We start from the raw sequence: 26,510 nt of genomic DNA on the forward strand, positions 1-26,510 counted from the left end.
AGAGAAGAGTGGGGCGAGATGTGATGAACTGCCCTTAACCCCCTTCCCCACCTCCCTGTGCTGCTGGGAGGGGAGGAGCGAGAGAATCGGGATTAATCCTGGGAAGGGGGGAGTGGTGGGGGGACAGGCATTTTCAATATTGGTTTTACTTCTCATTATCTTGTTCTTTGTTAATAAATTCAATCCATTTCCCCAAGTAGAATCTCGTTTTCCCATGACAGTGATGGGGAGGGATCCCTCCCTGCCCATACCTGACCTCCAGAGCCTTTCCCCTTCTCTGTCCAGCTAAGAGAGGCAGTGATAGAGAGACTTTGATGGGTGCCTGGCATCCAGACAGGTAAAAGCAACCACACAACTGATAGCAATATAATGACTTTTTAAGGTCTCTGACTGGCTTCTAAATGCCTGAAATACAAGACAAAGAGATGCCCTTAAGAAGAGGACTGTGGGGATATCTGCCCAATGAACTAGAAACAAGCAGCTTCAATTGAACCGTCTCAATTGCAACTGCGTAAGGCAGTCAGTTCAGGAGAATATCCATGTAAAGGACAAACAAAGCGTCTGCAACCAAAACAGTAATTTTAAAAATTCAGGGCAGTCCTATTGGTCTGACCACCCACAGACATTTTCAGACTTCTGTGGGAAAGAGGGATCAGTATGTTTTTGAAAGCAAATATTGCTATTAAAAAGGGAGATCTCCCACAGGAGAGGTTTCAGAGCGCACCAGTGCTTGAAAGTGGCGCCTGCCTCAGCTAACCTGAGTAAAGTGGTTATTTTGTTGCTTGTCTTAGAGATGGAACAAGAGCCAACTGAGTTCAGCCTTCCTCCAACCAGGAGCACATCAGTGGCTCTCTGAGGCTACTCAAACGGAGCACCACCAGGAACACTTTAGTGGAAGCTTCCATTTTGATCTCACAACCAGCATCTAGATTATCCAGCTTTTCTCCAGTCAGGAAAGCAACAGCATAGTACTTCAATTTGCTTTTGTATTTGGAGCATGAAAAGCGTTCTGGAGAGGTTTGTTGTGCCCAAAGGGGAAGAAATAATCACAAACATTAAGTATTTATATTGCACTATATATGTATTAATGTCACCTATTTTCACCACTAAAGGCCAGACTAAAGCTTTTTTGCTTTTAATAAGATTTTTTATTGAAAATAAAAACTCTCTGTACATTCTGTATAGTTCATATCGTTCTACCATGCAAACATATGGCTCAGATTGCTCATTCGCATGAAGATAAATATGTTTATTTTCCCACTGACTCAGTGCTATGAGAAACTTAATTTACTCAAAAGTTACCCCTAACATAACTAAAAAAAAAGAGTATTTAATTCCTTCAGAGCCTTCTTACTGGGAAGAGGTAATCCAATAATTAAAGAGAGCAGCTTTTCATCAGGAAAATCAGCAGTTTTATGACAAAAAATAGGTACTGAGGTAAACATTAGTATTTATTCATTGTTACAAACATGATTCAATTTGAACATGTGCATACAGGTAATTTTCATATATTTAAACCTAGTCTGCAGACAGCACCCAATAGCCTGTAGTGGTACTTTATTTTTCAGCCATGCACTGGCTAAAAATTCTATCCAGCTGCTCAGCACTCCAAAAGCAACCAACAATTTGGGTCTAAAGTGTGCCAATCAGTGTAATACATTTTTTTAAATCACCACCAGAGTGCTGACATGCCCTGCAGGCACATCCTTCTCCCCTGGACAAGCACAGCTCTGGCACAGGACTGCAATCCCTGAGCATCAATTCAATCCCCTCTGTTCTTTGCAGAGTAAGAGCCAGAAAAAAAAAAAAAATCAAAGATCCTCCTTCTCTTAATGGACTTGGACCTCTTTGATGCCTCACTCTTCTAAGGTGAAGATTTTTAAATACAAAAATTACTCTGTCAATAATTTCAAACAGTATGACTTGCGCTTAAACACAAGTTTCACTTCAGGAGAACAAGTGATGCCAAAGTGATTTCCTTCATTACTAGAAGATTTCTGTAGTGTTTCCAGATAATGTATTTTCAGGCATTCATCTTAAGCAACAAGAAATGTTCTTGGATATTCTTTTTTCTTGGAAGTATTTCTAAAGGGCTTTAAAAACTGTCAGGTAAATTCAGAGTGCCTTAATAAAAAGACTCCTTGTGTACAGCAGCTTGACTTTCACCCTTCGGATTTTGCAAAGTTATCACTGTCCTTTTGGTCAAACCAGAAGGATTCTGTATTGGACAAAGGCAGAATATTTCATGGGAGCAACACTTGGGAACAGAAACTGATTCCAAAGACTTTGAAATATTGCTGGGTTTAACTGAATTACAGAAAACTTGCCTTTTGAAAGTTTCTTTCTGCATTATACTTCCCACTAAAATAGAAATGGGATTTTAGACCTTTCTGCTTTACCTGTCCTCAGTTGTTTGGGAAAAACTGATTGAAAAGGATTTGATACATGTGATAAATGTGACACAATACATAGGATTTGATATCACATGACACATATAACATCATATCATATGACATGTGAACCATGACATCTTATGACAATATGATTACAAAAATCATATTATACAATCATTCATGACAAATACAATAGGTGACACCTATACAATATATGTGATAAATATGAAACATTATTATTAATGGCATATATATTATATATCTGAGCTATGACATAACAGGTTTGGGTTTGGTTTCTTTTGAGAAATTCTCATAAGAACAGATTAAGCTCACTTGTTTTCTAGATTTTTTGTCTATTTGAAGAAGGGGCAGGTTTAGAAAAAATAGATGAGTCACAACCTTGTGCAGTCCTGAACCATCAGGAAAGCAATAATTTTCATTATCACAATATCTACTTCATGTTCAGTGAAAACTTTAAATATTGTATATATTCTCCACTTAATAGCAGGATTTTCTGCAATCTCTATGGATTAAGCTACATTGTCTCAAGACATTAAGTGTAACAAATCTCATTTTCAAACCTACTACAATATGTTTTAAAAGCTAATCCAAAAGCCCTTTTACTGCCTTTCAGTAAAAATCCCTTATTAACTATGCTGAATCATGGCACACTATATAAATGGAAGCAAGACTCTAATAAAAGATGTGATATTAATAAAAATGAGGAGTGGGAAGATGGATCAACAACTGAGAAAGCCGCTTAGCAACGATAAGGGTGCAGAATTAAAAAGGATGATGCACACAGGAAGCAAATTTATGCAAAACACAGGCTGGAGTACAATTGAACAAGTATCTGCCTTTGAGTAATAAAAAAGCTTTTCTTTCACATGTTTAGGAAAACATATTTAGTTAAAAAACATTAGCACTTACTACTGGTAACTGGACTACCAGGTATGGGGCAGGTATTTTTGTCACAGTTAAAAAGAGTCTTCTGCCTTAAATGCACTTTGAAATTAAAACCAGTCCTACAGAATGAAAATTCAAAGCCTGTTACAATTATATGAAGACTCAATGTAGCTAAGGAAGAATGTAACTGAAAACAGGAGGAAGGGTGGTATTTTTATGATGATTTCCATCGTAATCATAATATAATACTTCATAATTGAGAAAAGTTTTAAATCACTTTACAAATGCCTTGGAAAGAATTCCTTGAGCACTTGGAACAGTGCCAGTTTTGCTGCCCAGAGTCTCAGATCCCATCAACTGATGTCTGCTTGGTTTTAGCCCACATCTGCTCAATTGGTACCACACAACGGGCATCCTTGTGTGATTTTTACCAAAATATCCCCTCCGCCCAATCTCTCATCTCCAGAGAATCCAAAGGTGAAACAACCATGACCAATCAACCGCAACAAGTTACAGATTTTAAGAAACTTAAAATAAAGAAACAAACTATTAATATATGTAACGAATTACTAGTTAAACAATGCTGCAGATACCTGTGAAGGGCCTTATTTGAAATGTCAGCCTTGCTATTGTTAGGCAGCAGTGAATACACAAGGCTCAAGTAGTATTCTGGCAGTAGAACTCTGCTGTCTCATTTTCTTTCCTTCTCCAAGATCAACTTCATCAAAAGGGTGGGCTGAGTATTGATCCAATAATTGACACTAATAAGAGAGGTATGGTGGAAACAAGACTTCTGGATAAGCTCACATTATCTAAAACAGGAGCTGCCTACTGGCCCTTGCTGATGGATTGGTCACATGTGGTCTCTCTTGTTTCCCATCTCTAGGCACAGCCCTGTGAAGGGCTCAGCTCTGCAGGACAGACTGCTGTGCCCCATGCTTCTCTTCCAAAATCAAGCACAGAATGGTATTCTAGGAAGAGAAACAAAGCTAACCAAACCACACCAAAATTACACCAGGACAAGGAATCTGCTGTCCACTAAAGGTCTCTTGCAGAAAAGGGGTGAGTTAAGGGTCCCTAAGCAAAACTCCCCAGGCAGATATTCAGACATTCCTGGGACACCTCTCACCTATCTTTAGAAACTTCTTACAGCACACAGATGTGTATCTATACTGAGTTCAGTGGAGAGGGGCTTTCCACATGCAAATCAATATGAACATCTTCATTTGGAAGACAAAGAAGGTGCTGCTTACTCCACGGTGAAGAGAACTCCATTGTGGATGAATACACCAAGTCCTAAGAGTCACATCTTAGCTACCAGCAAATGGTGAGACAGCTTTAGGAAACCTCATTTCTGGCAGCACTTGATTGTCTTTTAGTCAAATGTGACAGAGAGGGCCAACTATGGGTTGGCCTCATCATTAGAAAGAAATAAGGAATACTGCACTGACATGAGACCAGGGAAACACAGGAAGACCACTGGAAGATGCAGCCTTGAACTTTCTTGAGGAAATGAGGATGTGCCAAGTGAAGAAAACCCAACTATACACAGTAGACAGCAACTATGCAAGCTGCAAAGAACCCAGACTGTTACAAGCAAAAAATATCTGATGCTGAAAGTTGCCCGTGGACTTCTGGCAAACTGAGAGCACAACTTCCTGCCATGTGAAGGACAGATGCAGGGACTACAAGAAGATTACTTCGCTTAATAAGAGCACGTAAGAACCAGAGCTTGCATAACACATCACTGAGAACCATGTCAGTAGGAGAATTAATTCAAAAGTATTCTGCTTCAGAGTTAAGTACAAGGTTTTAGGAGAAGATAAGCAAGACTATCAGCCTGAAATTAAACAGGCTGCTTATTACATTTGTTTTTGGCATACCAAAGTCAGCATAGTTAGCCAAATAATGACCTCCAAACTTAAGGATAAAGCACTTCACAGAAAGAAGTTAAAGTGAGGTGCAAGAGCTCTTTGCTTTTGCCACAGCAGAATACAGAATAAAATGCTTCAGTAAATGAACTGAGAGAGGTGCAGGACATAATGGAGGAAGAATTACCCATCACTGAGATTAACTGGTTGCTCATTAGCCAGGCCATTCCTGCATATATCAAATTGCTACCCCAGGATCCAAGGGCAATATTAACATGGTAAGAGAACAGATCTCAAAAATTCAAGCACTCAACAGTCTGTGCCTTAAGACACAGAGCAGAGGTGTTTCTCTCATACACCTGTTGGAATAACCTGTACAAGCAGAGCATGAATGCCCCTACAGCACAAAAGAAGGCAGAACTTAGATACTGACTGAAATGAACCGATCAATATATAAAAAGAGAATGAGAGGGAAAAACCTGGAGAGATAAATGACTCCATGTATTCCCTGTATCTTAAGACAGCACAAGGTTATGTGTAAAGCTGTTGGAAACTCAGAATACCTTTATGGTACCCATTAAAGAAATGTATTCTGTAGATTACTTTCCCAGCAAAGAAGGCAAATAAAGGGAAAGCACAGATATTTTGGTGATATAAAAGGTTAATGCTAGTAAAGCTTAAGTCTTAACCTAAAAGAAATAGCATGACTACACATGAGTCTGAACAGCTCTAGAAGGAACTAGAATTCACAGAGTAAAGCAAAGAAAGGTAAATTCCCTAAGAATAAAAACAACATTAATACTACATTTGCAAATGGAGGCACCTTAGACTGTTCAGGTGACCACAAATATGCTACAACAGAGGGCTATTGCAAAAGCAACTTAATTTCCTGCAATATCCGATCTGAGTTGCTGTTTGTTGTTTATAATGTTCAGTGATTGCTGTCTCCTTGAGACAAACTCACATGAGGACTATTATCTAGACAGCAGTCTTCATAAGTACTTTGGCTAAGCGTACTCTGTGACTCCACAACAAAACAAATTCTATTGCCACAACACTAACTGCAACTTGCCTTCCCAAAGATGTGCTGATTACCTTGGCTAGAGGACAGGTAGGAAAATCCCTCAACATCTGGTGGCTCATTGAAAACACGGCTAGTTTCCACATGGATAAAACTTATACTTTATAGGGGAAGGAAGATTTGACAACCTCAGGGGATTTTCTTCTTGTTTGGTGAGGAGACACATCTTAAGAATCCTTTATATGAGGAACTGTATCCCTGAGAACACATAGTTTTAAAGCAATCTGAATAAACACTGGGAATCTGATCATGTTGCAGGTCTCTTCTCTCACCACCAAAGAGTCCAATTCCTACTGCTAACCAAAACACTGCACAGGGAGCAAAACCAAGAGCCATTTCTGTCACAGAAACGATAAATCTATGCAAGAAACACAGCACAATGCCATAGTGGAAAAGAGCTTTAGAGCTGTCACCTGAGAAAAGCCAAATATCTACAGAGCTCTGATGATCAGAGTGCATGCAGGTATCAATGTCTCTGCTCTCAGTGGATCATCTACCACTGCTGTCATCCAGCCATCAAGATGTTGTGTCTAAGTTAAGGGACTTCCAGTGAAGACCAGCCTCTATTTCCTCTATCTCTTTTTTTTTTTTTTTTCTTTTTTTTGTGATTCCAGGTCTCTTTTCCTCTCCCACTGCTGCCCCTGATACTGAAAACTAGTAAAGCAGGGCCTCCACATTTCCATTGTTACTCTGTCAAGCTTTGCCCATTCAGTCCTTCAAAGGCTGTGCCAGAAGGCAAAGAACTGCACAGGCATAACAGAATTTCTTGACCAAATTTATTTCAGAGAATTTAGGAGTTCCAATTCCTCAAAACTACAACAAATCCCAAGACAATTTCCCTTACACAGAGCTGACTCCCTCCTCAAAGCATCCACAGCTCAGAGAACACTTCCTTGCCTTCAACCAGAAATCATTCTATCAGGATCCATCACTCACTGAGGAACGGGGGGGATAAAATGGTAAATGAAATTCATGCTGGTAAATGCAAAGTAATGCAGGGAGGAAATCCCTTTCTCTCAGCACTGGGCAGGCTACTGCATCTTAGAGAGACAGGAAAGCTATAATGAAATTATGCACATCAGTTCTATGCAGATAGTGATTTAGTACTCAGTAGCAGATAGAATTTCAGAAGCTGATGAGAAAAAAAAAGGGGGAGAAAGAAAATCTCATTACAACATGGTATGGTTTTTCTACATCTCCATCTAGAGCTGGAAAAGGACCGGGAATGACAAGGATAGTAAGAGCTGTAAAATGTTTTCTGTATGCAAAGCATTTGAACAGACTAGGAAGATTCAGCTGGGAAGGAATTTGATAAAAGTCTACAAAAATTTACAAGAAGCGTTGACAAACTGAATAGACAGCAATCCTGCATCACTTCTCATAATACAAGAATTATCAGACAGCACTTTGAAAAACAACAAAAGGAGGTGGTTTTCCCACACAGCATGCAGTTTAATTGTTCTCTTTATGACAAAAGCTTGCTTATCTTTCAAGAACAATTCGGCAAATTCTATGGATAAAAACTCCCACCAACAGCTATTAAACACCAAACTGACTCTGCTGCCAGACAGAATGTACCTGTGAGGCAGCCAGCCAGAAGCTGAGAGGGTATATCTGGAGAAATACAATTTCCCTATACTTAGATAATAAAATACCTAGCCCAGGCAATAGTAACAAGCTAGAAAGATGCTTAACCTGATCCAAACATTCACTCCTACACCCTTCTCCTGTGTCATGCGCCCAATCCAAGAGTCACACCAGTTATTGTTTCTAGGAAAGCAGCTATTCCCTTTTGCTGTCACAATGAAACAGAAAAGAGATCTCACTTTTCTTCTTAAGGAACCTAATATTGTATAGATATTTATGCCTTACTGCATCCTGCTGATCACTTGTGTTTTGATAGCTTTATTTTCTGTTGTAGTGTGCTTTATATGGTGCAGAACCATGGAGGGTGTGTGTTCTGGTGACCTTCAGCTTTGACCAAAAGCTGACACATCACACCATTAAAAACCAAAACAGACCATGCAGAAGAATTTATTTTTAAAATTTTAAGTGTCAGTTTACTACTTCTGTCTTAAAGCAATACATTCTCCAGACATTATTTCATCCTTCTGATGGGCCAGAACTGCTCCTAACTAGTCATATCATTACATTTGCAGAGATCATTCACTCTTGTCACAGAAAAAACTTCAGGTTTAGGTGCTGGTTTATGTATATTAAGGCCTTTCTGTTTAGCCTTGTTGGAAATTCTGGTTCCCATTCACAGGGGAAGAAAGGCCAGAGAAACTGCAATCCCAATTAATTCCCATTGCATCCCTTGTCATTTGAAAAAAATTCAAAAATTCAGGCACTGAATTTTTGAATTCTTGCTATGAATACTTGTTTTCGGCACATCATTACATTTGTCAGCAGTAGCAAGCAGTTGAACACAGAGCTCACTTCACTGGGTCTGTTTTGCTACTCATAGCTACAAAACTCAATTTGGGTTACATCCTTCTTCCTGCTCCCCCAGATGAATAAAACCATCATTCTGATGGATTGCACTCAGCTTGGATACAGAAACAACATGCGAGATAATTCGACCTTACAACCCAAGAGGTATTTGTCACAAAATACTCTCTGCACTTACTGAAAGAGGATTTTAAAAATTGTGATTCTATCATAAACAGAGCGATTATGGGCCTAAGAACTGAAGATACCAAGTTCCTTGGGGACCATGTCTTAGCTTTGTTTTCAAGAAAAGGACATAGGTGATCTCCCTTCAACAAAGCTTTGGGGATTTTTTAGTGGTTTCCTAAACTCCTCAAACTCTAAGTCTCTGGCTGTTTAATCATGGAAAATGCTCTTGTGGAAGAGGATAGGATTTCTGAGGGCTTGCAATGATGATGGCTCTGGAAACAAACTGATCATATCTGTGCTCAGCATCTCAATTCACAGGAAAAAACACGTTCTTGTGGAGGGCCCCTCTGTGCCAGATACCAATTATCCATAAGGGTCATGCAACTAACAGGCATTTTTTGTTGTTTTGGCAGCTGAATTGGAAGAAAATGAGAAAAGAAATTAATGTTTAAATGGGCTAAACATTTGTTTGGTTTTGATGCTTGAAACTAAAACACCAGAACAGTTACTTCATACCAGACAGAAAGGAAAAGGAAAGGAAAAAGCATAGGAAACTGGAAAATGATTCTCCAAGTTCTCATCAGCACTGCCTGAAACAAAACCATTGCTACTGGCCACTTCCCATGGAAGATACAAGGAGGAAGAAGACTGCAACAAATACTTTTGAGATAGAAGCCTGACTCATTTTGGAAGTTTGTTGGCAGCTGCTGGACAGCCAGCCCACGGTAGCAGTAAACTGCAAAATACAGTCAATCCCACCCTTGGTAACTAAAGCAAATTACAAGATTTCCACTTGCCTGCCTAAGCCCATCTGAAAAAGGATACAGGGCTGACAACACAGAACAGGGAAGGTAGAGCAAATTTAGAAACTAATGAGAAATCTTAGCTTTGATGGTGAGTGATCACATTACAGTTTTATTTACATTATTTATTTTATACAGAGTTTTTAATTGTTGAAATATGCAGGAGGTAGTAAAAACATTGCTTGCCTTCTGTGCCTAATTATCAAAAAAGACAGTAATATAAACACATCCTCCTTAAGAAAAGTGTTGACTTCCTTGAGAATATTGCTTCTCTTTTATCTTTCTTTGAAAAGCAACTGGTACCAAGATCTGGGGCATTCTATGACACAGGCACAGTACAGGGTGCTCCTGAAAACCATGCTGGGAGCTCTGGCTTGAGGCTTTAAGGTTGCTCTATAACAACCATTGATTTAAGACTACTGGATTAAATTTTAGTGATCAAAAGAGAAAAATAATGCCTTAAATGTTTCAAACTGTGAAGTCTTGTGAACATGCTTATTCTGTATTTAATTTCCATCACTGCAGTAAGTTTGGAGCAATGTTATTTATATTCAACACAAAGGAATAAATTGCATTATTAATAGTTCTCAGTCACTTGAACTCATGCTCATGCTACTGAAAATTTCCCACTGCAGTCCAAACTCAGAAGGTTTAGGGAGAAGCTAGGTGGAGTTAGGGGATAGTAATCAAGGTTAAAAACTGAACCAAAATTTCCTATAAGCATTAACCTGCTTGCAGTTCTCATCACAGAGAGCAGACCAATAGAGAAGCACAAAATGAACACATGTAATGCAAATTAATTTTAAGAAGAGCTATGTGTGCATGTACATCCATATTAACTTCTCTCTTGTCCAATAGATTTTAGAAAAGAAAAAACAAAAAAAAAAAAGGCAGCAAACTTCAGATTCTGGCCTTAGGGCTTAAATAAGTAATGATGGATAGAACTTTCCCTGCTATTAACATGTCACTATGAGAAAGAAGAGACTGTCTAACAAAGACTGAATTAATGGACTGTGTGACACAGAAGTGTGGAAATGTAATCACAGAAACAGGGAATGGATGGGGCTGGCAGGGACCTCTGGAGATCATCCAGCCCAACCCCCCTGCCCAAGGATCACCTGGAGCAAGTTCCACAGGATTGCGTCCAGGTGGGTTTGGAGTCTCTCCAGACAGGGAGACTGCACAGCCTCTCTGTGAAGCTAGTTCCAGTGCTCTGTCACCCTCATACACCCACACAAGCTCTTGACTCTTTCCTCACCCACTCCTTGGCAGAGCCCAGCACATTCCAGTCACTCTCTCCCATAAACAGCAGCTCCACCACCTTGCCTTGCTGCCCTGGCTTTCCTAGAAGGAATGTAGCCATCCCTGACTCTATTCCCACCATTTCTCTGTGGCTGCAATGAGATCGTGGCCCGATGATAAAGAGCAGAAAGGCAAAAGTAGTACCACAGCTGCCAATTTCCTTCCTCATTAATTTCTCATTGTTATATTTAGCTTACTGCCCACAAGTGCATCCCAGTTCCAGCAGAGTGGACTCAGCAAGGGTCCACTTTCACAACAGCAGCCCTCAGGCACATGGGGCTTGACCCTACTCCCATTCAAATAAACAGGAATTTGGCCATGGACTTGCAAAAGTAGGATACCTGTCTTGAAAACAGTTATTTCCTACTGAAGAAAACCCTGTTCAATAACTCTTCACGTGTGCCCTTCTACTCTAAAATAAAGGTGACTTGTTGCAAGACAAGCTCATAATTTACAAACATAGTTCTGTGTATGAGGGTCCTAAAGAGCAATTACCACCAGCAATATACAATATGAGCTGGTTTCTTATGTAAAATTTGTTTCTGAGGTAAACAAACCCTCTGGAATTTCAAGGAGCTGCCTTTGACCCACCCTAGCTGGAAGATGAACAGTGAAAAGAAGGAAGGGAAATGGGAAGAAGAGGGACAGGGCCTGATCTCTGCAGCAGAGGTGAGCACAGTGATTTGTGCATCCTGATGATCTTCCAGCAGAAGAACTACTTGTCAAAAAACACAGGCTAGAAACAGAACAGCACCAAGGCCATGGGACCCTTTCCATTCACCACCTGCCCTGAAGGGGTGTGGGACAGGATGTGGCTCCGTGCCACTGCCCCGGCCAATGTCCCTGCACTACAGCAATCCCTCTGCCAGCCCCTTACACGATTTCCCACAAGAATTCACAGATTTGCCCAAACAGGGATGAGAGGGGCTGCAGCACAAAGTAATAATTAATAAATCTCCAATGTGTGTATATAGAATCCCCCTACAGAGCTGGCTCCAGTGATTGTTCACTTCCTGGCTGGAGCCCAGGTTTCTAAATCCCTGCCAATAGTATTTCTAAAAATGAATTTCCAGCAATATCTCAATCAACAAAATGTTGCCACATCACAACGCTTCACAGAGAATCACAATGAATTTCTCTTAAACACCACACAATTAAAAAGGGTAATGAGCATTAAACTGAACTTGCCTCTGAGAAGTGGTTTCCATACTCAGAGCAGCCACTCACTGATTTCTGTCATGACTTCTGCATTCCAGCCCAAGAAGCCAGTGTTTTATTAAACCCTGAACATGTTTTCTTTAGGTCAAGGCTCCTTTACCACTAAGGGGAATTTAACTGACAATATGAATGTTCAAAGAATCAATGTCTTGTTTTCATGACAAAATAGAAATGAAACCCATCTTGTGAAGCTGTTCAGTTTCCATTCATTTCCATTCACACACACTTGACAACTCCCTGCTTTGGGGTAAAATGTTCTTTAGGACTATGAAATTTTGGGCTGCAGCTTTCAAGTAAACCATTCAAACAGGTTTGTGTTCAACCTCTGCATTTTGGGATATTTGTACCTTTAGAAATAGAAATGTTTTGTATCTTGAGGATAGGAAGCTTGGTCTATTATCTTGGCAACTTTCTGTCTAGTGATATGTAATGGTCATACTGAAACAAGACATGAACAAAGAAACCTAATTTAACTCTGGAGTTTAATGCATATTGAACGCTTACATTTGCCATTCAAGAAAAAGTGTCTGAAGTGGATGCAATTTCCTTGGAAAAGTTAATCTCTCCAGACTTCTGTCTATATTTTCAAATGTTAAAAAAGTAATTACCTGAAAAGTGACATAAGGGAAAAGTACGTATGCTACATGCTTTACAAGACAAAGCTTTTAAAATTTTAATAAGTATACTAACTATTGGGCAGTAAGTAAAGAAGTATTTAACAAATGTTGATACTGTTAAGACATCGTGGGGAAAAATGCATTTCGCCAAATGTTCACCACAAAAACAAACCAGTCCAAGATGGGAGATAACCAGAGAAAATTATACTCTGACTACCATAAGCTGAAAATTGTGTGAAAACGCAGCCTGGAGGCTCTCAAGTATGGGAATGCAACACAAATGGCAAAAGTACTAATCTATATCTTCCCACCACTTCCTTGCAGCCGGCAGCTCTATTTGGCAGAACAGTGCCTTTCTAGTGGCAAAATTGATGGAAGACATGGATTCGGGAAAGAAAGGAATCACAGATATCTAAGAGTTACATTTGGAAATCCTTGCCTCCAACAGCCTTTAGGTGATTCATTTGAACCTCTCTTAAAGAAAAAGCCTGTAACTGGAAAGGATTCATTGTTGTGAAACAGCAACACGGGAATGTCAGTAAAATGAGAGCTGGAACATCTCCACCTTAAAAAGAACCCATCCAAATAAAGAAGAAGAAAAAAAGTTTTAGTTAGGAACCAGTCTGGCTAGAGTACGACAACTCAGAGCAGAAGAATTGCATTCCAAAGTTTTCCTTAGTAACTTCCAAGAGTCTCCCACACCAGCGTGGAGGAGAGAGGGCATTTTGCTTCTTCAGGTAAATTGAAATCCCACTGCCTTTTCTGCTTGATATAGCAAATCCTTTGTGCAGCAGCTACTACATCACACCTCACTGCTCACTCCTGATATCACCTAAGGGGCTCAAAAGGCATCCATTAGAATAAATAAGATTTTATCAGTAACCTGCTGAAGCCTCAGTTGTTTCTCTGGGCAGGATGAGAGTGGATAATCCTTAACGGTGCTGCCAGGAATGCCCTGAGATTTGCTGCTTGCAGTGCTTGGTCTGCAGACCTGTTCCTGCTAAGAGCTCTGAAGTGAAGCTCAGAACAATGTTTCATGTTCTGTGTTATGTGAGCCTGGTTCTTTATTAGGAAGTTTCTTTCTAGCTACTGAAGTATGTTTAGGAACACATCTTGTTCCTATGGAAATCTGTGAGAATTCTGCCCTTGCCTCCAAATAGAGCAGGAACAGACTCCCTGTCTGCAACATCAGACATCTTGGCATAAAGTGAGAAAATTGGGAGGGCCTGCTAAGCTTCACTGGTGTGGAAAGGTCAGCCTACAAATGAAGGGACTCCCACAGGAGAAGCAGGAGGGCTGCAGCACATGCCGACAGGAGGCCTCTCCCTGCCTTATCCCCAGGGAAAATCCCAATTTCAGTCCCTGGCTCCTTCCCCCGCCAGCCCGTCCTGGCAGCTGAAAAGGCAGAGCAGCAGCAGCATCTCATGGCTGAGGTGCTGCTGAACCCATCACTGAGCAATACAGGTATGGGAGAGATTTGAATTTCAAAGTAATTTGAGCTGACATCTCTATTTTACAAGTAGCAAATACACCAAGGTCCAAAACTTCCAAAACTACTTGGGAGTTTGAGCATGTGAATAATCAGGCATCTCAGAGATGGGGGAGCGACATCCCTCCAGAATGCATTTTTTAAAACACAGATTTCCTTGGGTTGTTTCAAACTTGTGCCTTAAAAGCCTAAGTAATTTTGAAATTATTATATATGGTTCATTAAAAATATGGTGAGTAAGGGAAAGGCCAGAAAGGAGCTTTTTTACATCTTCACATTTAAAAAGGTTCATTTTTTAAAAGAATAAAATGACAGAAACAGGAGAGTTTTACATTACCACTGGTATGTAAAAATATAGTCTTTGTTTTATCTTAAGTTTGGCCATTAAATTCTGATGAAAAGCAGAATTTAGTCTACCATATATAAGAGATATCACTTTAAAAGTCAGGTTTTCATCGGCAAACCTTTCATACTAAACAATCCTGCCTCAATCTAAAAGACTGGTTTATCTGAAGTATTGATTACTAGGGTGATTCTGAAATGAAGACCAAACTAAAAACCCTATAGCTAAATCAAGTACACCACCATTTGAAGTATAAACACTTTACAGAAGTGTACAAAGAATACATCTGAGCTCCTAACTGGAATTACAGAAACATTTCTGATACCTTCCTAACACCATTACTCTCTCCTGTCAAATGAGGTTGTGCATTTTATAAGCTCAAAAAGTATACCTAGAAACTCACCGGCCCAATCCTCTCCTAAAAGCAGAAAAAACCAAAAACCAAACACACATACACAAAAAAAAAAATTTCACTTTGGATATTTAGTGCTGGTTTCTGCCCTTCACAAGCCCCTTGCTGCCAATATGCCTATTTTAAATTCATAATGGCTTTATTTTTCCATCCAGAAAACCAGCACATCCAACCTGACAGCAAACAGGAAAAGCAGTGGTTTGTTGTCACGTCTTTGGAGTACAGATCTGTGAACTTTTTCTCTGAAATCTGTTTCCTTCAAATATATTCAGTAAAATGAATGTTAAGGAACCAGCACTGAAAGTAATTCCTCACAACATCTTCACACTGATCTCACTGGTGTGCAGATGCCAGTGACCAAGGCCTGAGACAGGAAAAATGTCGACTACCATTAGTTATTGTGCTGCACTAACATTTTGCTTCTTCCCCAGAGATCTCTCTGGGCACAATATATGCACATGGCACAACTCTACAGTCCAAATAAGCAGCCCTGAATGATGATGAGTGACTTGGCCAGAGCAGATCAGTTACCAAGAAAGGAGCTCAACTGCCTCCTCTAAATAATGGTCCAGTACTTATTCATCCCAGGTGTGGGACTACCAACACCAGAGAAACAAAGAATATTAAGTCTATTTCCACATGACAGCAAAGTTTGAGCAATAGGCTGGTTGAGCAATTTGCAGTATCTTGAATATGAACACCATAAGAAGCATTTTTGTTTATAAAAAAACAGTGTACATTATATCCAAGTTACTTTGATATAATGTTGAGTAAAACACAATGCAAACTAATATCATTATCCATATTTATAGACTTAGCCTTCATATCTATTTACTTTTATCCCACTCCCTGAAACAAAACCCCTTTATCAGTGACAGCTTTACATACTCAGATGCCTTCTCACAACCTTAAGTGATTATTGTTCTGAAAATATCTATAAAAGCAATAAGGGCTTGTTACAAATTATCTTTCTTGCTGCCTGTTATCAGTCTTAAAAACTAAAATTAAGATTTTTTTTTCTCCCTCCTCATGGCACTTAGAGTCTGAGAAATGAACTGGAATATCTGTTGCTCTTACTACTAATAATAATAAAAGGCTGAGCTTCAGAGATGTGAAGCACACAGTAAAACCTAAATCACTTTCCCTCTTCTTGTATTGACTGTGCAGCACTAAGTAGTAAAAATGTAATTATTCAGCATGGAAATTTAAGTCAATGACATCCAAAGGAGACAAGATGACAACTAAGATTTTTGTTCTTTTCTTTCTTTCTATTCATGAGATTGTCATTAAGTTACTTTACTGGTAACTAGGGGCTGGTAATGGCCCTCCACTCACAAGAAATATTTTCAGAGAGGTATCTCACTACTGAGTTGCTAAAAAACAGAATACAAAAGCCAAGGGGTATTTCAGTAACAATACCTTTAAGGTATTTCAGTAAAAGTTTGAAACTTTTTTCAAAAAGTGGTTTGCCTACTCTAATGCATTTGGAATGAGGCAGATGTTTTAGCACTTTGCTGGACTGAGCTGAGGATAGACTCTTTCTCACAACAGTTCTCATAACAGAGACAGTTATTTTATAACAGTTTATTCACTGAGAAGGAGTGTTTCAAGACAGGAGAAAGAATGTATGCTTCATACAGAAGTTCCCCTACTATTATAACTTCCTACTCCTGTAATCTGAAACAGTCACAACTGAATGTCTCTCGGGCAGTATTTCAGAACTGAGTATTCTAAAATATTCCTTACACACTCCCAGTGCTTCTCAACGTAACACTATATTAAACTGTCTCTTGCAAAACTAAGAAAATTTGCAGGAGAGCTTCAGATGTTTAACCTAGCATATAGTTAAGTTAAAAGTGTGTGCTTGCTCATTCTCTCTAAAAAAAATATTTTAAGTCCCTTCTCAGGTTGCAATGCTAAGGCAAGTGATCAAGACTGTCATTCAGTTTCACAGCATTTTCCTTCCTTACTCTTGCATCTTCTCACTGGAGGTACACTCTTTGTAACAGTGGATATTCCTACAAATTTCAAAATGCTAAAGACCCTCGTTTTTGCCTGATTCTGAAGATGTTAACCCAGGAAAGCATTTTAAAACATGGCATTAGAACCACTGTTTTCAGCTGGATGGTAACAGTTCACATCTTTTGAAGAGCAGGGGGACTGTGATATGTTAAATAAAGACTAGAGTTAAAAAGGAGGATTTTTACCTCTACATTAGGGAAAAGGAACATATAACATATGTTCACTCCTTGTAACTGAGGACAATACACTCATATACTCGGTTTTAACACTACTCCATCTTAGATAAAGTGCTTTACTTGATTAGCTCGGAGCAGAAGTGCAAGTGAACGGCATTTCCTTTTGCTGAGCAGAGTGGGGTAGGAAGAAGTTAAAGAGACCTGTCAAGGTCACACCACAGCACGATGACAAAGTTACAGAAGAAGTCACCACTGATTCCCAGCTCAGCTGTAGCAGAGACTGCAACATGAAGCTCCTCAAAGGGTTCTGTTCTGCCAAATGACACACAAGCAGAAAGATAAGTAACATCAACAGTTTTTAGCACTAACATGTCTCAGGAGTACTTTGAACACGAGACAAGTCAGACCACGGCTCAGTTTGAGCTTTACAGCTGAACGAGGTAATGCAGCAGAACAAATACTAAGAAACCTTGTATAACTCTCACACTTGCTCAATCACATCCACGTATCGTTAATTAAGTGGGGGGAAATTGTGGAGCGTTGGAGAAAAAGCAAAGAGGGGCCACAGGATCACTCAGGGTTTATTTGCTTGTTTCTGTCCCCGGTGACAAAACACGGTACTAGTACAAATAAAAAAAGAGAGAAAATCGGGTAAACAGATAACCCCGAAGGCTCCGAGGGGTCCCGTTGTCATGGAAACAAGTCGCCGCTAATGAGCTTTCCACGGCATGAGTGATTAATACCCGAGCCCTGTAGATAAATATTGACGCCAAGCGCAGCCAGACGCGCAGGCGGCCGCTGGCTCGGGGCGAGCAGCAGCGCAGCGCGCACACGCCGCGGCTCCCCGCGCACAAAGGGGACCGCACAAAGTTTCCCGAGCGCTGCTGCCACCGCGCTGCGCGGGGGAGCGACGGCACAACGCGGGCCGGGCCGGGCCGGGCCGAGCCGGGCCGGGCGCTCTGCCCCGCTCCTGCAGCCGGGCACGGTGCTCGCCCACCTCCGGCAGCGCACGGAGCAGCGCAGCCCGCGACCGCCGCCCGCCCGGCCCTGCACAGACAGACACACAGACACGCCAACCCTCACCTTGCGCTAAGTCGCTGCCCGCGCACAGCCACTTTTCCCGATAGTTGCACGGCGAATCCACAAAGGAGAGCGCGGCTCCGGCGTGTGGCCGGGGACGGCAGCGCCGGCACCTCCGACCTCGGGGAGCAGAGCGCGGTGCTTCAGCCGGCGAGCGGGGGGACGAGGCACCGATGCACAGAAGCTGCTGCCACCTCCTTCCCCGGCTCCCCCATCCCCTCCTGTCCCCGCCCGCTTCTCCACCTTCTCTCTTCCTCCCCCCACCCCCGCTCGAACCAGCTGCTCTCACTCCACCTGGGGCGGCTCTCCAGGTGCCTCCCCGCTCCCACACGCGTCCCCTGCCGCAGCTGGAGCTCCGGGGCGGCTGCTCCGCCTCTCGCCGCGTTGGCTCCGCTGTCCCGCAGGGAAACTTCCCCAGCCCCCGGCGCTCCTGTCCCGCACGGAGCGGGCTCCTCGCCGCGGGCGGGGACATCGCAGCGCGGAGCCCTGTCCCGGCTCGGGGGCAGGCAGAGCTGCCCGGAGGTGACCACTCACCTCAGCAAAGCCCGGCGGTACCCTCCCGGCATGGGGGCGGACGCGGCGCTGGCGGCATCGCCGATGGAGGTGAAACCTGGCGGGGGCGCGGGGCGCTCCCCCTGCCCTGCTGCTCCTGCGGGGCTCCCCGGGGAGGGACGGGATGCGCCGCCGGGGCCCTGCCGGGGCGCTCTGCGGTGCCGCCGCCCTCCCGCCTGAGCTGGGGCGAGGATGGATGAGGGAGGGGGCGCTGGCAGGGCGGGTGCGGCCGGAGCGGAGCCGTGCGGTGCCGCTCTGCGGTGCACAAGGATCGTCTTGCTCCGGGCAGACTGGGCTCTGTCACCAGCGAGCGGGTGGCTGGGCCAGAGGCGACAGTGCGGCGGCTTCCCCAGGGCTCCCAGCCGGCCGCTGGTCCCTGCCCGTCTCAGACCAGGGCCCGCTCCTCTCTTCTTCTTCCCCTTCCCGTACGCCGCCCTCCCCTCCCAGTCGTTACGAGGGCACCGGGGATTAAGTGTACGTTCAATTTTAAGAGCATTATATTAATAAATAGCGATTCGGTGATTTTAAATTACTCTGCGAGCATCCATCCGGCAGCCTGTTAAGAAGCAATCCCCTCCAGGCACGGCTTAATCGGAGGGATCAGAGCGCGGGCGCCGCGTCCTCCGGTGCCTCCAGCGGGGCTTGCCCAGGGAGCTGCGGCCGAACGCGCACCTGCTGCGGGGTTCCTTAGGAAAATTCCTTACGGGAGAGCCCTGCCCGGCCCGGGAAGGTGGTGCTGCCGGCGGGAGGGACGGAGGGAGCACCGGGAGAACCCCGGCCTCCGCCGGGGAACGGCCCTTGAGTTTGCCCCACGTCTCACTAGAGACTAAACCAGCCCGGTCTAGGCAGGGCTAGGCGGTGCAGCCGGAGTTTGGACGCTGCAGAAAGTGCACATCCTTGGAGCAGTGGAAATCTGGCTGTTATACTGCGTGAAGCAGCGGACGCGCGGAGAGGCAGCGCCGTGCGAGCCCCTCCCGGCTCCTCAGAGCGATTCCCGAGCTCACCTGCGCACCCCGCGGCCCCTCGCTGCTGCAACTGCAGCCCGCGGCTCCAAGACAAAGGCTAAGGCAGCTCCGAGAGGGCAAGAGGAGCACAGACACTGACTTGAAGGCTCAGCCCTCAGAAGATGGCTAAAGCCTCCCTTTCTCCCCCTCCTTCCTTTTGCATCACACCTCCAGAGCCCAACAGGTGGTTGTGACCTCAGAGAAGTTCTAAGCTAATCTCAGTGATGTCTATAAATGACCTCTCGCATGAATTCACATTATAAGAAAAAAGGATTTTTCATTTACATTTTAATGCATAAATCATGCAAAGTAGGGAGCTCCAGACACTGTTGCAAGAGTGATGACTCATGCCCACCACATGTACATTATTTATTGTCTGAGGATGGGACCGTGTTTAAATTAGGCTGCTTGATAACCTAATCTGAATGTTCTGAACTGCTTCCCTATAATTATGTTCTGGAGAAAGTAAAGCATAATTTCTTAACCCTAGTCTCTCTCCCTGACACATTTTAATTCAGAGACTTCTATAGAACTACATGTTTTGAATTTCCTAGCAGATGGAGTGCTCTTTCTGCACAGGCACTGCACGTGGAAAGGAACAATCACAAATGTACTTCTCAGATCAGGAAGGAATGTAAACTATGGCTTTCTGCACATTAGCAGATAAAAACTGTTAAGTTCAACAATTTCAAACAGGAATGAAGATACCCTGCCAGCTTGTGCCAGTTTCTCATACTGGGATGTCTCATTACACGGCTGTGTAATACATAAACTAGGCTTCACCATCCCATTGGGACTAATTCTCTTCCAGACACCAAAACCAAACTCCTTATGGCTAAGTGGGCTCTGTTATTTTTTCATAGAATAATTACAGAGCAAATAACTGGTGGACCACCAGTTCATCTCTTTGTTTCCTTCTTACAGTCCTGTACATTTGCTGACTCCTCCATTTTACTAAACCTTGAGGATACAAGGGCAAAAAGCTGTTCTGTTCCCTGTTCTTCATGTGTTTTTCCTCTTTCTTTTCAAGCAGATGGTATCAAGGAAGCTCTTCCCACACATACACAAATATTCAAAGCCATTCCTGTGAGGAACTCAGGCTTCAACTACTCCTTTTGTTCTGTTCTTCTCTTTCTGTGAGAGTGACACACTCTCACCCTCACCCATTTCATAGTTGTGAGTGACCAAGGGAAAAGCTATGGCCAGAGTCTCCTCTAAATGTGAAATGAACAATTCTGTGGTACTCATGCCTATTTTGTGAGGAGCAGATGTTTTCCAGTGGATAAAAGTGTGAGGAGAAAGATCAGGATGGAGGGTGTTTATTTTTGCTTAATATTTTGGAGGAAAGAGAGAAATACTGAACTTCTTGAGCTTTCAACTGGCTGTTGGTCAGGTCCCAAACCCACAGGGCTGAAACGCTGCAAACAGTAATAGGGAAATGCAAATTAGGACAAGAAATTAAAATTAAATCCTGATCAATGATTCTGTCATCCCATGCTAGTGCCAGATGCAGCAACCAAATGCTTGTGTCCCAACAGCCTCATTATCATCTGCTTGATGTTGTGTGGCTCTTCTTTGCAGTAAATATAAAATAAAACTGATTTTATATTTTAGCGAGTTGGTAGACACTTTCTATTTTCTAAAATATCTACAAGTCTTCCCGCTCTAACACTCCTGTCTCATCAAATAAAAACTGTTTAAAATTACGATTTCTGCTATGGTGTAAACTTCAAGTACCTGTCTCAGTGTGGAGGGTGACACCAAACAGAAGATGGGTGATTTAACTATCACTCTTGCCCAAACCTGTGCTGGAATTGGTGTTAGGATTCAATGCCACTAAGTGTGGCACTGTTCCCAGTCAAGCCTGTACTGCTTCAAGGTTTCGAAGTTAAAGCTGTATATAAAAATACAAAAGATGGTTAGAATCCAAGAAGTAATCATTTGCTTAATGTGGTATAAAGAAGCCTAAAATGGTAACCTCATTTGGGCTTTATTTGGGACAATACCACAGTAAATAGTAAAATAATGAAAAATAGGATAAAGCTGTTATTCAAAGAATCTTTTTTTCTCCCTTCTGAAGTTACAGAAAGGCACTACTTTAAAGTACACAACATCTGAGCAGTTCATTTTCTATTTTAGCCCTTACAGGCCAGCTCTGCTGGCTCACATAAGCTCCCAGGGAACGTCCCACTGACTGCAAGGACAAGTTCACATCCCAGGCTTTACAGTACAGAGTCGTGCTGAAACAAGTGTGTCAGGGGCCAAATGCTGCAGTGACCGGCAGGCATGAGTTATACATGAAGATAAGCATGTGTCAAGCCCTTGTGGGTCTGACCCCAAATTTCTTAGTTATTCATCACTGAAGATGAAAAGCCAAAAGCCCTATTGTTTCATCCTGGGAATTCCATGCAGTTTCATCCTCTCTATGAGGAGGAAAAACTTCATGTTTAACGTAAAGTTTTTCCTTGGCAACATCAAGAAATCTTGATAATGCATTATATGCACAGAAGTGCAGCATGTCAGTATCGGATTCATTTTTGAAAAGGATAATTCATCTTCTGGCATTCTTAATAGTTTTTATTGGACTATTATGACATGAAATGCCCAGCTTCCATGCAGTGTTTGGAAAATACTATGAGTAAGACAGTGTTTCAAATATTGTTTCAGTCATCTTTCATAACTCATCTTTAAAGGTCACCTAGGGGGAACCTGCATGGGTTTTCTTTCGTGAGGGACTTGCATGCAGACAAGGTACATTAGATCCTTCCAGATGAGAAGTGTTGGCATCTGGAGTGAATTAACAATCAAAGTGTGAATGCAAAAAGGGCAGTCCAAACTCAGGTGGTTTGGACATGGCCCTGGCTACCACATGGTCATTGATGATTGCCAAAGGTGGTTTTTCAAATCTAAGTGTCAAAGAAATTCCTCAGGGACAGGGCTTACTTTGCTGTCCAGGCTGTATATGTGTATAAATATATGTATGTTTCATTTTCAAGAAAAAAATTGTGTTTAAAAATTGGATCAGAACCAAGAACCCTGGCATAAACATTCCTGAAGCTGTGAATTTGGAAAGAACTACCTATAACATAAATACTTGGATATTGTTTCAATTAGCTGAGGTTTCCAAAAAGAAAAAAAGAAGGAAAATAACAGATACACAACAATAATTAATTATAGTAGTGTAAGGACATTTGTCTGTGTGATTTGTGTACACATATAGGCACATGTACATAAATATACATTTTCAAGCCCACATTCAGGGAAGTAGAGTGGGTCACAACATTACACAGTGCAGATGCCACTCCATGCCATCTGATGGTAAGAGGTAGGTCCACCCCAGAACACACACAAATGTGTGGGATTGGCATTAATCCTGTTATCCCAGAGGGAAGGACGTTCACTCCTCCTCCCACAGAGCAGCCCACCATGAATTCACCAAGCCCTTTCCTCCACCTGATTCCTAAGCAAGCCAGGCTGCAGCACCTCTCTCCTCCTCATATGCACTCCAGGCAGCGGCTGCTCAGAAGAGCAAGAGGGGAAGGGAGCTGCTTTTGTGTCAGCAAATCAAAAACACTGCTTGCTTCTGTGTGTAGACAGTGGGTTCTGCTACAGCGGCTGACATTTAAAACACATTCACACTTGTCACAGAAATAATACACAGTGTGTGGATTGTCCCTCCTGAGCACAGCAAGGCCATCACTCTCCCATCTCTCCTTGAGATGCTTTTTGCTTTTTCCCTGTGTCTGATTGCTGAGGAGAAAATGTGTGTCTGCTCCCAAAAGGTTGGTAACCTGCCTGTGCTGTTAGGCTGTGCTACCATGCACGTGTAAAGAGAGAGGAGAGAGCTGGAGTGGCCTTGCAGTCTGGCATTAAAAGCAAAGGTGCCCCCACAGTTGTCTGCAAAAGGACAAACCATCCCTCCAAGTCATTCTACACCCAGCAGAGGAGTTATCAGTTCCAAAAGAGTCTAAGCTGGATGGGACAGGATAATTTTGTGTTTGAAAGGAAAGGAAAGGAAAGGAAAGTTCTGGGAAGCGAAGTTCTGGGAAGGAAAGGGAAGTTCTGGGAAGGGAAGTTCAGGGAAGTTCTGGGAAGTTCTGGGAAGAGAATTTCTGGGAAGGGAAGGAAGTGTCGGAAGGAAGGAAGTGTCGGAAGGAAGTGTCGGAAGGAAGTGTCGGAAGGAAGTGTCGGAAGGAAGTGTCGGAAGGAAGTGTCGGAAGGAAGGAAGGAAGTGTCGGAAGGAAGGAAGTGTCGGAAGGAAGTGTCGGAAGGAAGTGTCGGAAGGAAGTGTCGGAAGGAAGTGTCGGAAGGAAGGAAGGAAGTGTCGGAAGGAAGTGTCGGAAGGAAGGAAGGAAGGAAGGAAGGAAGGAAGGAAGGAAGGAAGGAAGGAAGGAAGGAAGGAAGGAAGGAAGGAAGGAAGGAAGGAAGGAAGGAAGGAAGGAAGGAAGGAAGGAAGGAAGGAAGATTTTGCTCTTCAAAATGCATGTAGATGTTTGTGGCCATGTTGTCCAACCAAAGCCTCCAGTTATGAAATTAAGAGATGCAGTTCAATGCAGTGTTTGGACTTGGATGTGGAATCCTTTATAAGAGAAAAAATGGTGGAAGAATAATTACTATGACAGTAGATTTATGCAAACCAAATGGGAAGTGTGAAGAGAAAAAAGTGCAAATTCTGGGACATGTTTTATGTTCTCACAATTTACAGTTTAAATTTTTGTAAAAACACATATCAGCTAATAGTTTTTCCGTAAGTTCTATTTTGTCACTGTTCACTTTCTGTCAGGGATTATTACACAGGGTTGGATTGTTGAACAGTGGCTACATTTGATTCCAAATATGGCTGCACACTTCAGGGAGGGATTGCTGAATTATGTCAATTTTTGAAGGAATCTGCAATCCTTGTCATGAAAAAAATTATGTAGATGGGCAATGACTGTATTTTACTGGAAGATATTAACCAAAGCAGGGAGGAGAGCCAGCAGGGTGGGCTTTCATGTACTTACAGTGCAAGGTTCTTGGGAATCCTTTTTTTCCCCCTTCCTGGATCTCTGACAAGTGGAGCATGTTTTGGTTTAGCTATCCCCAACATAAACATAAAAATATCTGGTCTCCCAGATGTGCTGCAGAACATATTGTTTGTCAAGTATTTTAAGGTTCTACAAATGAGCAGGAATTTGTATTGTTATGTTTTGCTTGCTAGAAACCAGCAGGAACTTTTCCACTCTGTCACCACTGGCTCACATTGGGGTTTTTTTTTGCAGGGTGGTACATGAGAGACACATGGGGCTGACTCATGTTCTTGTTTGTCAGCATAAATGACCTTTCCAGCATAGATTGGTTGGAAGTTTGCTGGGAATACAGGTTAGCTTTGGGTTCTCTGGTCTCTTTGAGTCCTCTTACAGGATATTTAAGGATCTGGTCAATGAGGGAGGAAAGCTGCTCTTCAATGAGTTGGAAAAGCTTTTTTTTTGATGGGTGCATGAAATGAGATTTCTCACTAATCTTCTGTGTAATTCATTGGCGTAATCTCTTTGTAGGCACATCGTAATAATCCTTGTTATTAGAGAGAGGACCTCAAACATGGAAAGTTTCAAAACATGCTACCGTATGGAAAAGGCCAAGATGCTGGATCTCCCTACTCTTTGTACTATAATTAAGATTTACATTGTTTATGCCTCAGAAGTTCACTAGAAATAGTCCTTGAAGTAAGTGTGCACAGAAAAAAAAAAAAAGAAAAAGAATAAAAGTGAGAGAAAGTATTTGAATTGAGAAACACATCGTGTAACATTGAGCCATACCAGCAAAGGGATTTTTCTCCTGTGTGGGAATGCACAGCAGAAGTTCAGCGAAAGGGGTTTTAATGCCAGTGGAATCCAGAGATTGAAGCATAGTTTGAAGAGTTGTTTATGATTTCCTTTATATTCAACTCCATGGGTGCTGTCAGTGCAGAACAGACACACAAGAGAAAATAACCTATAAAGCCACAATGTAAATAGGTTTCTCTTGCACAATATTCTTTGGCCACAGGTTTTAGATTGCCATCCTTGGGCTAGGATTTGCAGAGTAAATGTGCCTTTATTGTTGTGTGGGCATGGCTTATAATCAAAATCCTCTCTATATTAATAAGTGATTATATCCAGAGCAGTATTTCATCCTCCTGCTTAGGATTTCTCCCTGATGGACTGGAAAATGAAATTTTTAACTCCGCTGGAAGATTTTTCTCCTGCCTGAAATGGGAGCTGGGACAGCCACTTCCCCCATGATGGCATGTTCCTCCCTCACTGTACCACTGTATCCTCCCTTCTGCACTTTACTTGTGTATTTTCTTCTTTGCAAAGCCAACACACCAACCATAGGCAGATTGGAGGACACAAATTTACATGTCCTGCTAAACCATCCCTGTCCATAACCATTAAGTTATTTAAGCATCAGAGTAACACTGCTCCATATCCTTGAGGGTCTGGGTCAGAGATGTATTAGAAAATGTTATCTTTACTTTGAAGTCCAGCTTCAATACAAATCTGCTTGCTTCCTGCTTCTCCTTCTCTTCCTGCTTATTTATACCAGAAACCTTTTTGTTAGTGAAACAGAAATAGGCTACTTGGTATCTCACTCACTTAAC

The 26,510-nt window shown here is 42.3% G+C and overlaps 1 protein-coding gene across 3 annotated transcripts in view; it reads right to left on the bottom strand.

Moving 5' to 3' along the window:
- Positions 1-18,991, bottom strand: part of SHISAL1 (shisa like 1) — a 73,606-nt gene extending 54,615 nt beyond the window's left edge. For 2 of the 3 annotated variants that reach the window (XM_063154279.1, XM_063154277.1), the window contains exon 1: positions 18,336-18,532. The gene's annotated coding sequence lies outside the window, so the exon portion shown is untranslated. Of the gene's footprint in view, positions 1-18,335; positions 18,533-18,866 lie in introns of those variants that run through there. The other variant, XM_063154278.1, reaches the window with a different exon arrangement.
- Between the last annotated feature and the right edge of the window lie 7,519 nt (positions 18,992-26,510).

This window comes from Melospiza melodia, chromosome 4 (assembly GCF_035770615.1).
Source record: "Melospiza melodia melodia isolate bMelMel2 chromosome 4, bMelMel2.pri, whole genome shotgun sequence".
In the NCBI taxonomy this organism is placed as follows: Eukaryota; Metazoa; Chordata; class Aves; order Passeriformes; family Passerellidae; genus Melospiza; species Melospiza melodia.